The sequence below is a fragment of the Amphiura filiformis genome, chromosome 6 (assembly GCF_039555335.1).
Source record: "Amphiura filiformis chromosome 6, Afil_fr2py, whole genome shotgun sequence".
Taxonomy (NCBI): Eukaryota; Metazoa; Echinodermata; class Ophiuroidea; order Amphilepidida; family Amphiuridae; genus Amphiura; species Amphiura filiformis.
Genome location: NC_092633.1, coordinates 39094892 through 39108473, shown reverse-complemented (window position 1 = coordinate 39108473; position 13582 = coordinate 39094892). Strand labels below are relative to the sequence as shown.

The window sequence follows — 13582 nt, the reverse complement described above, 5'->3', positions numbered from 1 at the left end:
CACTGCTCAGGGACTCCATTGGCATTTAATTAAAGTGTAACTAGTAGTCATCAATTGATAAAATCTGTTACCAGTACTGTAAAGCTATTTAATTTCGCTATTAATAATTTCACACCTTTGTGTGGGGGCCACCTTATTTTACGAACTGCATAATAAATTGTAGTTTAGGAATACCTATATAATTTCCAAGTGTGCAGGGTCCCCCCTAAAAAAAAAAAAAAAAACTGTTTATATGAATTTGGATGTAAGTTGAGAAATGGATATCAGGCTTCACCTCTTCAGTCATTAGGTACCAGAATCCAAAAATTAAAAAAAACAGGGTGTAGCCCATCTTATGCTGCATCTTAAACACTAATTTTACTTGAATTGGTTGACTGATTGCAAAAAATTAGCAAGTACATGTAGTACAATTTGTATCGCATACATGTACATAAGACAAGGTTCAATCAAGAACTCACCCAAATTTGACTGACACAGGTGTGAAAAAAATATTTGAGGGTGAAAATACTAATAAAACATATATAGTAGGTCATTTCTGGGGTAAATTTGACTAGTCTCTAATTTTATCACTTAAAACCTTGTATTTAAAGTGAAGTTTTGAGAAAAAAATGATTTTGTCCGAAAAATGCCATTATCGTGTGGACAATCTGTTTCTTGCAAAACATTTAAAAATCTAAGGTAAATTGCTCAAATGTGCAAATATGTACAAACTTTTGCATTTAGACATAGCATTAGACATTTAGACAGGCTCAAATATTTATTTATCATGTGAATTAATATTACTTGTTGTTGTTGTTTGGGGTGCTTTTTTATCAATTTTGGATACCGGTACTAAATAAAGTAAAGGAGGACGAAAGGGTGAAGCTTTCGTATTTATTATCAACAAAATTAATACATGTACCATGTCACATTCCGTGAAGAAAAAAAAATCATAAAAATTGACCTTGTTGTTGAAATTGTTGTTTTTTGTGACATTTGATGCCTTGCAAAATTAACCAAGCACACATCCTTGTTCACAAAGATCAATTTTTATTAAAAATCTTCATTTTTGGTCAAAAATCCCAATTATTTCATCAATTTTGAGGAAATTGGACCTGAGACACTATTTCTTCCAAATATGATAACTTTGATTATTTCTTTTTTAATTGACACTGAATAATTTACTAAAAACAATATTGCTGTTTGGAAATAACCTTTTTTTTTAAAAAGATTTTATCGACCAAAGTTACCGCGCCGCGCTGACTCAAGTTACCCCATTTTAAGGTATGGTACTTAACTGACTGTATTGTTTATAATGCATAAAATAAAAATTATGCCTACATGTAGATACATTTAAAATTATTCATTACATCCCTTTTCTATTATATTACCATCTGTTGGGATTAATGACCTTGAATAATTAATGGGTGAAAGAGTAAAAATCAGTGGGGATGGCAAATTATATGGTCACTGATTTAAAACAAGAACAAATACATTGTACAGGTGCTGTGAACTCATCACTTAAGCAGATATCATATGTTGGCAGAATAAATCAATAGGAAAATGAAAAGTGCATACATCCATACATGAAAAATTAGAAAATTGTCTTGATACAGACTCCACGAGCATAGTACATTATCTGCAGTATCGTACTTTATCACTTGTGGTTTACGAAATCTACAATGGAGTACATGTTTTGCAATTGCAAAATGTTTATACTCACTTTACTAAATTTTATGTTCATGCTTAAGAGAAAAGCATGGAAACAACAATGATTATTTTTACAAATAAGTGAATTTGGGAAACTACTATCCAGGAACCTCTGACATTTTTAGATCAATATTTTAGTTTTTAAATGCATACATGTATGCACAAAGGCGAACAATTAAAGTAAGCACCGGAGAAAAACGTGATTTGGGATGCCAAAAAATGCACCACGATTTTCTCTTGATTTGTAAGAATCACATTGCTATTAAAATGTGTTACTTACACCTGCAGTACGTACGTAACTAATGTGTTGAAATCAAATAGGTAATGTGTTGAAATCAGACCCATGTACGACGTCAAGTCGTCAGCATAACACATTACGTTTCATACACATTTATTAACATGCAATTTGTCTTAAGGAAATAAATTTGTTTGGGCTGCTGCACATATTCAATAAAACAATAAAAATGCTAAATAACAAGTTTTATTAACAAGTTCAAATCCATGGATGCATTTTAGATGTGTCCATCCATAGAGTATTCATTCACATTAAGGCCAGAGTAAGGGGAGACACATTCGTCCACACCCGAATTTGAGATTTCTTGATATTTATCAACACTAAGATACATGTATTCTTTCACTTGAAACTGATAAAAATACAACTTCCTAATATTTACTTGGATTTTTACTTGATTTATTTCACTCTTTTCAACTCTAAAAAGTCACATGGCTCAAGACAGCTTAGTAAATTGGCGGGAAATAATGAGTCGGCAATGCGCGTATGCGAAATATTGTGATTGCGTGCGCGATTCGCGTCGCGTGACACGGCGTAACTCCGCGCGTATGTCCAACGCAATCAAGGCGCATTCGGTATGTTGTTAACGCCAGCAAATGTGATGTAAACAAAACAAAATTTGCAGTGAAAAAGCCACTTAGATTTGTTAATTATTTTGGATTTAGGCGCACTAAAAACAGACATTATAGATTCATTGGTGCAAAAAGATGCATATTTAGACCATGCACCAGATACAGCTTTTACAAGCATGAAAGTCTTGCCGTTTTAAAATATATGGACGTTTTGTGCATAATTTTGACATTTTTTTACTAAAACATCGATTTTACAGAGTTCATTTTTAACAATATTGTGCGATTTTTGTGACAAGATAACTCAAAAAATATGCAAGCAAATGGTAAAACTTTTGCACTATCGATTAGAGCACATCAAAGTCTAGGGAAGGTTTTCTCATTTTTTCAAAATATTTGTTTTGAACAAAAATATACACCATTATGTGCAATTTTTAGCTTAATAGAGTGACAAAATTGCTTTTTTCACATGTTTTTTGCAATAAATAAGACGAATTTCAAAAAAATAAAAAAACCTTCCTAAGTCCATGTCTCTTCTCCATGAAAAACTAACTTTTTTTTTTTTACTCGAGCGGATTTTTTTTAAGTTGTCACAAAAAAATTGGGGTAAAAAGTGCATTTTTGTAATTTTTCAAAAACTCGAGATTTTGAACAAATCTGGCGTCACCATGGGATTCCTTGACTCATTTCCTTTCCAAAAATGTATAGTTTTATATACTTTGGACATACAATTCAAAAATAATGATGCTCGAAAAGGTCCGTGTTCTCTCCCATTACTCTGCCCTTAAGTGTGTACAATAGTTTTTGCTGAACCATGAAATGGTATCAGCCTATAACTGTGTATGTTACTAGGTTACTAGCTAGGTCCCTAACTAACCATTTGGTCTGAAATGGACATATCTCTAAATGCCACGAAGGTATGACACCATGAGTGGTGTCATATGAAAGAGAAAAACATAAAGAATATAATAAAAATATTTCCAAACATCAGAGGTCATCCAGGGGTCACATGGGTCAAAAAAGGTCATTTTAACCACAAATGCTCCGATTGGGCTTAAATTTAAATGCAATGATCCTTATGACATTCTAAACATGTTTAAAACATTTTAAAATTTATTTAAGGTCATTAAGGGGTCCTAAAGGGGTCAAAGGTCAAGTTGTTCAAAATGCTCCAATTGAGCTGAAATTTAAATGCAATTATCCTTATGACATTCTAAACATTTTGCAAATATTTTAAAATTCATTTAAGGTCATTAAGGGGTCATAAAGGGGTCAAAGGTCAAGTTTTTGAAAATGCTCCAATTGAGCTGACATTTATATGCAATGATCCTTATGACATGCTAAACATTTTAAAAACATTTTAAGATTCATTTAAGGTCATTAAGGGGCAATAAAGGGGTCAAAGGTCAAGTTTTCAAAATGCTTCAATTGAGCTGAAATTTAAATGCAATGATCCTTATGACATTCTTAACATGTTTTAAATATTTTAAAATTCATTTAATGTCATTAAGGGGGTCATACAGAGGTCAAAATTCAAGTTTTCAAAATGCCAGCTTTCCACGACCAAGGTATATTAAAACGGCAATGAATCGGCCAGTCATACCTTCGTAGCATTTCGAGATTATATCCATCACAGACTCCGGGTGACAGTGGTATAGGCCTACCACAATATACTGCCGAAGCCACATGGTTCAGCTATGGTGCGGTTATCGCTCTAGTTTATGAATGTAGAACAATGTAAGCAAATTACACTGCTCACTTGTATATCACGTGCAGTTCAGTGACCATGGTGACACAAAATTCATTCACCCAGAAACGTGATTGTTCTAGTGCATGCAAATAAGTTCTTTGACTATAAAAAGTTGTGAGTAAAAAGTTGTAGTCCAAAATATGTGGACACTGCTCACATACATGACTTGCAGTTCAGTGTCATTGATGGTACAAAATTCATTCAGCCAGAAATATGATTGTTCTGTGCAAATACCGTATCTTCTCGAATAGTCGCCACCTTCAATTAAACGCTCCACCACTTTTTTCAACCAAGATGTTTCAAAAATGCTGTTATTTCCATGCTATCTTGTGTTGGTAATTAACAAAAATCTGGTCGTAATCCCAGAAGTGAACCGGAAATCATCGTTCCTAAGTTCATAGTTCGTCATTTCAGCATGAGTTTTAAGCTTACCTAATGATTTTAACGGGAAGTGTTGTTCTAAAAAATACCTCTAATAAACGCCCGCTTTAGGAAATTGCAACGCCCCCGGGGAGACTATTCGAGGAAATACATGTACGACAATTTCTTTGACCATAAAAAGTTGTGAGCAAATTGCCCATGCCAATATCTGTGATGCCATTAAATTATTATGAAAATGTTTTTGCAACCTTTGATCAATAATATGACTTTTGAAGAGTGGGTAAATTTGTATGGTTATACGAAAAACAACATGGGATTTAACATACAAAAATGTTGGTCTCTATAGTTTAAATTTAGGGGTACTTAGATAGTCATACATAAACATATAATGATAGCATAACACAAAGAATAGATATGTTTTCAGTAAATGTTGGCCTTTTTGAATACCAGAAGGTCAGTGATTACAGAAATATTATAAGAATTTTACGTATTAAAAAGTGTCCCAAAATGTGAACCATTTTGCCGTGCTTGTGGGTGTACTCCCAATTCCAGAAAAATATAGTGTGCAATAATTTTTGTCTCGCCTGAACTTTGTTCAGGATGGGACTTAGTAATCACTATTTCTGTCTGTCCGTGTGTGTGGATGGATGTGTGTGTGTGTGGATGGATGTGTGTCCGTCCGGAGCTGTATCTGGGGAACCGTAAGACTTACGGCGACGCTACTTGGTGGGAGGAAGGGTATCCAAGTTTGCTCCGTAACCGTATGTTTTCGGGGAAAAATATGCAAATTAACATAGCTAATTTGCATAATTTATCTTGAAAATCAGCGCAAATTGATAGCGGAGTTTGTGGACAGACTATCTCAAGATCCGTCGGGCGCATGGTATGAAACCTGGTGTCAGCTATGATACACATCTGCTGATCACCTGATTAGTTTTTCGGCGAAAAGTATGCGCATTTAGTTGTTAATTTGCATAATTTATGCGGAGCGATTCTACAAATATGGTTGGAAATCTGAAGAAATCCGCCTTGTGGAGCTGTATCTGGGGATTCGTAAGATCCTAAGCCCTATGATGATGAAACGTGGTAGGGGGTAGTATGACCAGAGGATCTCAATCCGATTCGATTTTCAGCGCAAAATATGGTAATTAAGTACCTAATTTTCATAATTTATGCATAAAATGCAAAAACCTATTTTCTCGGAGACTAGGGGTCGCACGTTCTGCAAACTTGGTGGGTGGGTGCATCTTCACCCCAGACAGAACAAGTTTGTATTGGTTAGTGCGTCAAGGTCACCCAAGGTCATCCAGGGGTCATCTGAGGTCAAATGACTAAAACTGTCGTATGGGCACGATACTTGGTGGGTACGTCAACATAATGTGGTAGGGGTAGTATGACCAGAGGATGCACACTAGTACCCCCCCATGTGGCCCCTCCCACACACTCAAAGTTGGGGGGGTCAAAATTTAATGAAATATTGTTTTTAAATTTCGCATTACATATATCAATTTCGGTCATGTAGGCCAAGTCTTTGGGCCAAAAAAAGACTTTTAAGAATGTCTCTAATGTACAAAAGTATAGGAAACTGTACATTTAAAACAACCTTTTTTTAGGGTGAAGGAAGCATTTTTTCAAAAAAATGTCTAAAACGGGTTTTATGTCAAAAATGTCTCTGTTGGGTGCTACATCGAGTCAAATGTTCACTAGCACCCCCCCATGTGGCCCCCTCCCACACACTCGAAGTTGGGGGGGGGGGCAACAATTTAATTAAATAATGTTTTTATTTTGCGCATTATATATATAAATTTCGGTCATGTAGGCCAAGTTATTAGGCCAAAAAAAGACTTTTAAGAATGTCTCTCATGTACAAAAGTATAGGAAACTGTACATTTAAAACAACCTTTTTAGGGTGAAGGAAGCATTTTTTCAAAAAAATGTCTGAAACGGGTTGGGGTGCTACATCGAGTCAAATGTTCGGAAGATTATTTCGGGGTCATCTGAGGTCACCCAGGGGTCATCTGAGGTCAAATTACTAAAACTGTCGTATGGGCATGAAACTTGGTGGGTACAATCAACATTTAGAGTAAAATGTTAGGAAGATTCTTTCGGGTCATCCGAGGTCACCCAGGGTCATCTAAGGTCAAATTACTAAAACTGTCGTATGGGCATGAAACTTGGTGGGTACAATCCACATTTAGAGTCAAATGTTCGAAGATTATTTCGGGGTCATCCGAGGTCACCCAGGGGTCATCTAAGGTCAAACTACTAAAAACTGTTGTATGGGCATGAAACTTGGTGGGTACAGTCAACATTTAGAGTCAAATGTTCAGAAGATTATTTCAGGGTCATCCGAGGTCACCCAGGGGTCATCTGAGGTCAAATTACTAAAACTGTCGTATGGGCATGAAACTTGGTGGGTACAGTCAACATTTAGAGTAAAATGTTCAGAAGATTATTTCGGGGTCATCCGAGGTCACTCAGGGGTCATCTGAGGTCAAATTACTAAAAACTGTCGTATGGGCATGAAACTTGGTGGGTACAGTCAACATTTAGAGTAAAATGTTAGGAAGATTATTTCAGGGTCATCCGAGGTCACCCAGGGGTCATCTGAGGTCAAATTACTAAAACTGTCGTATGGGCATGAAACTTGGTGGGTACAGTCAGCAGTTAGAGGAAAAGGTTTGGAAGCTTATTTCAGGGGCCATCCAAGGTCACACAGGGGTCATCTGAGGTCACATTACTAAAAACTGCCATATGGGCATGAAACTTGGCGGTACAGTCAACATTTAGAGTCAAAGTTTCAGAAGGTAATTTAGGGGGTCATCCAAGGTCACCCAGGGGGTCATCTGAGGTCAAATTACTAAAAACTCAATATGCGGGCATGACACTTAGTGGTTACAGTCAACATTAAGAGTCAAATTTTTGGAAGGGCATTTCGGGGTCACCCAGGGGTCATCTGAGGTCAAATTACTACAAACTGTCATATGGGCATGAAACTTGGTGGGTACAGTCAACATTTAGAGCCAAATTTTTGGAAGGTCATTTTTGGGTCATCCAAGGTCACCCAGGGGTCATCTGAGGTCAAATTACTTGAAACTGTTATATGGGCATGAAACTTGGTGGGTACAGTCAACATTTAGAGCCATGTTTTTTGGAAAGTCATTTCGGGGTCATCCAAGGTCACTCAGGGGTCATCTGAGGTCACATTACTAAAAACTGTCGTATGGGCATGACACTAAGTGGTCACTGTCAACATTAAGAGTCAAATTTTTGGAAGGGCATTTCAGGGTCACCCAGGGGTCATCTGAGGTCAAATTACTAAAAACTGTTGTATGGGCATGAAACTTGGTGGGTACAGTCAACATTTAGAGCCAATTTTTGGAAGGTCATTTTGGGATCATCAAAGGTTATCCATGGGCATGACACTTGGTGGTTACAGTCAACATTTAAAGTACAATTTTTGTAAGGTCATTTCAGGGACATCTGAGGTCACCCATGGGTCGTCTGTGGTCAAATTTCTAAAAACTGTCACAGGGGCATGAAACTTGGTGGGTACAGTCATCATTTAGAGCCAAATTTTTGGACAGTCATTGCAAGGTCATCTGAGGTCACTCAGAGGTCATCTGAAGTCAAATGACTAAAAACTGTTGTATGGGCATGACATGTACAGTCAACATTTAGAGCCCAATTTTTGGAATGTCATTTTGGGGTCAGTAGGGGTCATCTGAGGTCAAATTAGTAAAAATTGTCGGATGGGCATGAGACTTGGTGGGTAGGCCTACAGTCACCATCAGCCAGGTAATTGTGCCCAGCCGAGACCCACCAAAATTTAGGGATCAAAGGTCAAATTCCAATATTGGTCCAATCAAGCTCAAATTGAACAGGCAAATCGCCATGGGTTGTTGCCCCGGGTTGTTGCAGGTTCATTTACTTCTACGAAAAGTAATCGTAAAAGCAGGCGATCGCGAAAGCAGGCGAGACTCGTGGTTCGAGAACCGCCTTGTTAGGATTAACAAAATACTATCTTGTTTTGCCAAATGAAACATAGCCCTAGGATTCGTATTAGGGTTTGAAAGCAAGGTGTTTTTATAAACCCATTAACCCCCCCCATTCCAGCTAAGACTTTCCCTGTATTACTTTTCATAATTTTGGTTTTGTTTTTTCTTTCCTCTCCATATTGCAGACCAAAATGCTTATACTTGCTGCAAAGCTTCACATAGAGCAATAACCTTAAGCATATCTGCCCAGACCTGGTTAAACAAACAAACAAACAAACAAAATCTTATAGAACATATTACTATTCAGATACCATTGTTAAAGACTGTTCAATTTTATATTATATTTATTTTTCTCTGTTTAACATGTTTAATGACCATCATGCTTACAGTTACATGCAGCCATTTGTACGGTGCAAATTATCTTATAGACATCTAATTTGTTCTGTTTGAAATGTGACAGCTGTGTAAATGTGCGAAGCTAGTGGAGATTGGCTATCCTGTTATATCAGTAAAGTATCTACATAGCAACGTTTTTCTTGATCTGTACCAATGATACCATAGTTTCAAATTATAGACCTGCAGGAGCCAAACCTATACACAGACTGCATGATCATTTGACCTGACAGTAAAGTCTTCAGGCACAAATATTAGTTTACAAATAAAATTCAGTATGTTTTTTTTAAATTTTTTTTAAATAATCCAAAATTTGGACGACTGTAGATGGCCTAACGTCCAAAATCATTACTTATTCATTATTTACATTTTATTGTTTATGTTTTGTAGGTGGAATGCAAGATTACAACTATCTCCATAGCAACTGTTTTGAGATCACCATAGAGTTGTCATGCTGTAGGTATCCTCATGGTAGAACTCTACCAACGGAATGGGACAATAACAGGGATGCATTGATGGCTTACATGGAATTGGTAAGATATGCATGAAGATGATTGTGCTCCCCATCACAGCAAAAGTTTTAGGCTGAAAAAAGGGTGATGTTTCAAACAGCTTAGGGGAGAGTTTTATTTTCATGTGCTCATCCTCCTGGGCATTTCGGCACAAATCAGTTGAAAAATGAGATGGTGTGGGCAAAAAAATGACGTAGAAGGGGTTTGTTTTGACCCCCCCTCTTTTACATGATTTTGAATGTAATGGCAATTTTCTATATTGTTTGATTTACATAGTTTGGGGATCATTGGACCCATTTATGCAATTTGTAACCGAATTGTATCTTATTGTGAGTTGAAGCTCCAATTTAGGATGTGTGGGCGCTGTTCAGCCTAAAAGCTGTTACACATTGCCATACACCACCATTAAAATTTTGTTCTTTTTTATGATCAAATGGAAGCTATTTGTAATTGTACAAAATCGGACTGAAGTTTGAACTTTTAGCTACCATAAACAAAAAAAACCCAAAATGCCAAAAATTGTATCTTTTTCTACACTCCCTATGATTTCCCTTTTCAAAGTAATTTTGCTTTAGTCAAAAATAATCTCATTTTCAAAAAAATGATGCCTTCAGAAAAAGGTTGCACTTTTCAACATCCTATACATAAACTGAGCTCAAAAAGAAACTTATAATTTTTTACAACTTGTGAATAAAATCACAAGGTCATATCTAAAATACTGTCAATCAAAATGAACCAAAATTACACACAGAATTACCTTAATACTCGACTCAAAACACATGTCAGTAACCAAGCAGTTGTCCAACTGACACAACAGCAAAATGCACTGTCATGGGACAGCTTCCTGGACTTCCTTCACTTTCACAGCCCACTATTTGGCACCCAGGACAAAAAAATCTGTGAGAATGCACATAAGATCCTTGCACAGATGATAAAACGGTGCTGCTTTCTGCTTTTCATACACTTTTTTCATGAAACAGGGCTGGGCTGTGAATGTGGTCCAGGATGCTGTCCCATGTCAGTGCATTTTGCTGATGTGTCAGTTGGATAACTGCTTGGTTACTGACATGTGAGAGTAGAGTATTGAAGTAAATATGTGTGTAATTTTGGTTCAATTTGATGGACAGGATTTCAAGATATGACCTTGTGAAAAATTATAAGTTTCTTTTTGAGCTCAGTTTATAATGTACAAAAAACGTTTTTGATTGATTTAATTGTCAGGTTCACACTGGAGTGAAAGGTTTTGTATATGATGCCTTCACTAATGAAGGTATCTCAGGAGCAGTGATCATAGTCCAGGAGATTGCCCATAATGTAACTTCTGTTAGCCATGGAGACTACTGGAGACTCCTTGCCCTGGGATATATAACATGGCAGTCTTTAAAGAAGGGTAAGTTTGGCAACTGAAGAGTTTAGTAAAATGTGTAAAAGGATGCTTTGTGCATTTTTAGGTCATCCGAAGGATAAGACCTTATGGCATCATAATTTTTAAGCTTACCTAGAATTATATTGGGGGAGGGGAATTTGGGAATTATCGTTTTAAAAAGACCTTTCAAAAATATTACACCCCAGGTGTTAATTGGAGAAAAGAAAATATTGTACATGCTAAAAAATCTCTACTACCATATATCTGAAATGGATCAACCAACAACACATGTTGATGTGCACATGCACATTTTGTGCATCGTGGCTAAAGCACCGTACCGACCTACGTAAGTATTGAGTAATGGTGATTTGCTAATGATATGATAACGTTTCATTATGCCTGCGGTATAAAGTTTCAGTATCATGTTGATATGAGATATTTCACAATGTGCAGTGTGGCTTAATTATCTTAGGTGATGATTTTTTCCTGTGATGTACATGTGGCATGTAGTGAGGAGATGCTTGAACGAGTGTAATAATATGAAATAGTGAAAGTTTTCCACAAATTTGTCTTTTTTCATGATCTGTGAGATGTCTTACTGTTGTTTTGGAAAGGATATAAAAGAGCGCTGTGCAATGTCATTATGAGAGGAACCGAGGGTGCGTCTTGCTGGGGGTCGGAGGGGGGGCTGGGGAACTCAATAAAATGGGTGATGGGGATGTGTGGTCACATTGACCCCCATTTTTCAACTCCCTCTCACCCAATGACCCCCTTTTTATTTTACTGAACTCCCTCTCACCCAATCACCTACTTTTTTGTTTTCCTGTCATCGAAAGACCCCCCTTTTTCTCATAATTTTTACAAAATGTTGTTGGTGTTACTTATGCTACATACTCCCTCAAGATCTGAAAATGTAAAAAATGGCATTATTCCAACCGTGGACACCATGGGGTGTGACTAGGGCTGTCAGAAAAGTCTAAATCTGAACAAAATCTCAGATGTCCGCCATTTTATTCCCTAGTTTGTCTGTAAAACACTCATAAACTGTGTGTTTTGTTGTGGTTGTCGCATTTACAAGGTGTGGGTGTGCGTTAATTGAGTGTATTGGAGTGGATAATTATAATGAGGGTGTTTAAAATGGTTGCAATTCAGTTTTAACGCAGTGACGATTTTCAATACCAAAATCTCTTTTTACAAATATGTTTGAATAAAATGACAATAATGACTGTTAATTGCTGTTCTCGTATATATCAGTACCTGTCATGTCGCATCCAGTTTGATTGAAATATTTGAATCATGCTAGTATCTTTATTAGTTTCATTTTGATATGGGATACGTACCACTAGATCTAGACACACCACACGTAGGGTTTGTAATTGCAAGCTGGAATGGTGTCGGCCAGCTGATGGTAGTGTATCAAGTACTTATAATGTGTTACATTATAATGGTTTTGGCTATGCAAGCTGTTAGTATACAAATATATACTGCCATGAGAGGTTCTGGTTAAAACTATGGGCCCGAGGTGAGATCAATAGTACTATTTTCCCGAGGGGCGTAGCCCCGAAGGAAAATAGTATTAATTGATCTCAACGAGGGACCATAGTTTTAACCAGAACTTCGAAAAAAGGCAGTATATATTTGTTTTCTATACTTTTTAATATATTCTTTGTTCATTTATTGGTTAAAAGAAAATTATTCTACATTTAGACTCTCCAGCGTCTATTCCTAGTGAACAGCACAACCAATTTAAAAACAACCTATATTTTGCCCTTCAAAAAAAATCGAACAGGCTGAAAATCGGGCTAACCAATTACAGCAGCGAAATCACGCAATGGCAGTTTCAAGGTCGTGAACTGTTCCGTCAAGATCGAATGCGCCGCACGCCGAAAAGTACTATTTACAGCTTGGAGGTACTATTTACGGCTCATCCGGGACATTGAAAAAACTATTTACGGCTTAGAGGTACTATTTACGGATGGGAGTACTGATGGTAGAACTATTTTTGGTCACATGATCCACTTTTAACCAATCAATGAACAAGAATATATTAATGAAGTATATAATAGGCTATTGTCCCTAGTTTGAAGGTATGTGGCATATCACCTCAAAGGGTACATAAACATATCTGGACAGTGGGGTAGCGTTATAGGGGCACAGGGAGGGGGAAGTGTCCCCCAATGGAATGCAAAATTTAGAAAATCCCATAGGGTGCCCCCCCCCCCCAATATGATGACCCATATGCTACGCCACTGTGTCTGGATAAAAAATTTCAAAAATTTCTGCATTTCTTTTTTTTTTTTTTTTTTTTTATTTTACAAATGCGCGTGCAAGCTTTGAGACAAACCTTTTTTTTTTTTTTTGCCTAATGTTGCAACCAAACAGCAGTGCCCAGAAAGGACTATGGATGTTGTAGTTCATGTTGTATGTACTTCAAACATGAGACAGTCAGTACTCTGGGAGGATGATGTGGTTTGTTGTCAAAATAAATTGAGCGAATTAGATTTGACATTTAGAAGTATGTTGAGTAACATAAAGTTTTTGATCAACAGTGGGGTATAATTTCTGTCTGTGAGGATGACAGCCAATTGATCTCATCAATTGGTGTGTACTCAAGATAGGAAAAACTAGAATA

The 13582-nt window shown here is 36.8% G+C and overlaps 1 pseudogene; it reads left to right on the top strand.

The window, feature by feature from the left end:
• LOC140155404 (carboxypeptidase D-like) overlaps positions 1–13582 on the top strand; it is a 125785-nt pseudogene that overhangs the window by 76054 nt on the left and 36149 nt on the right.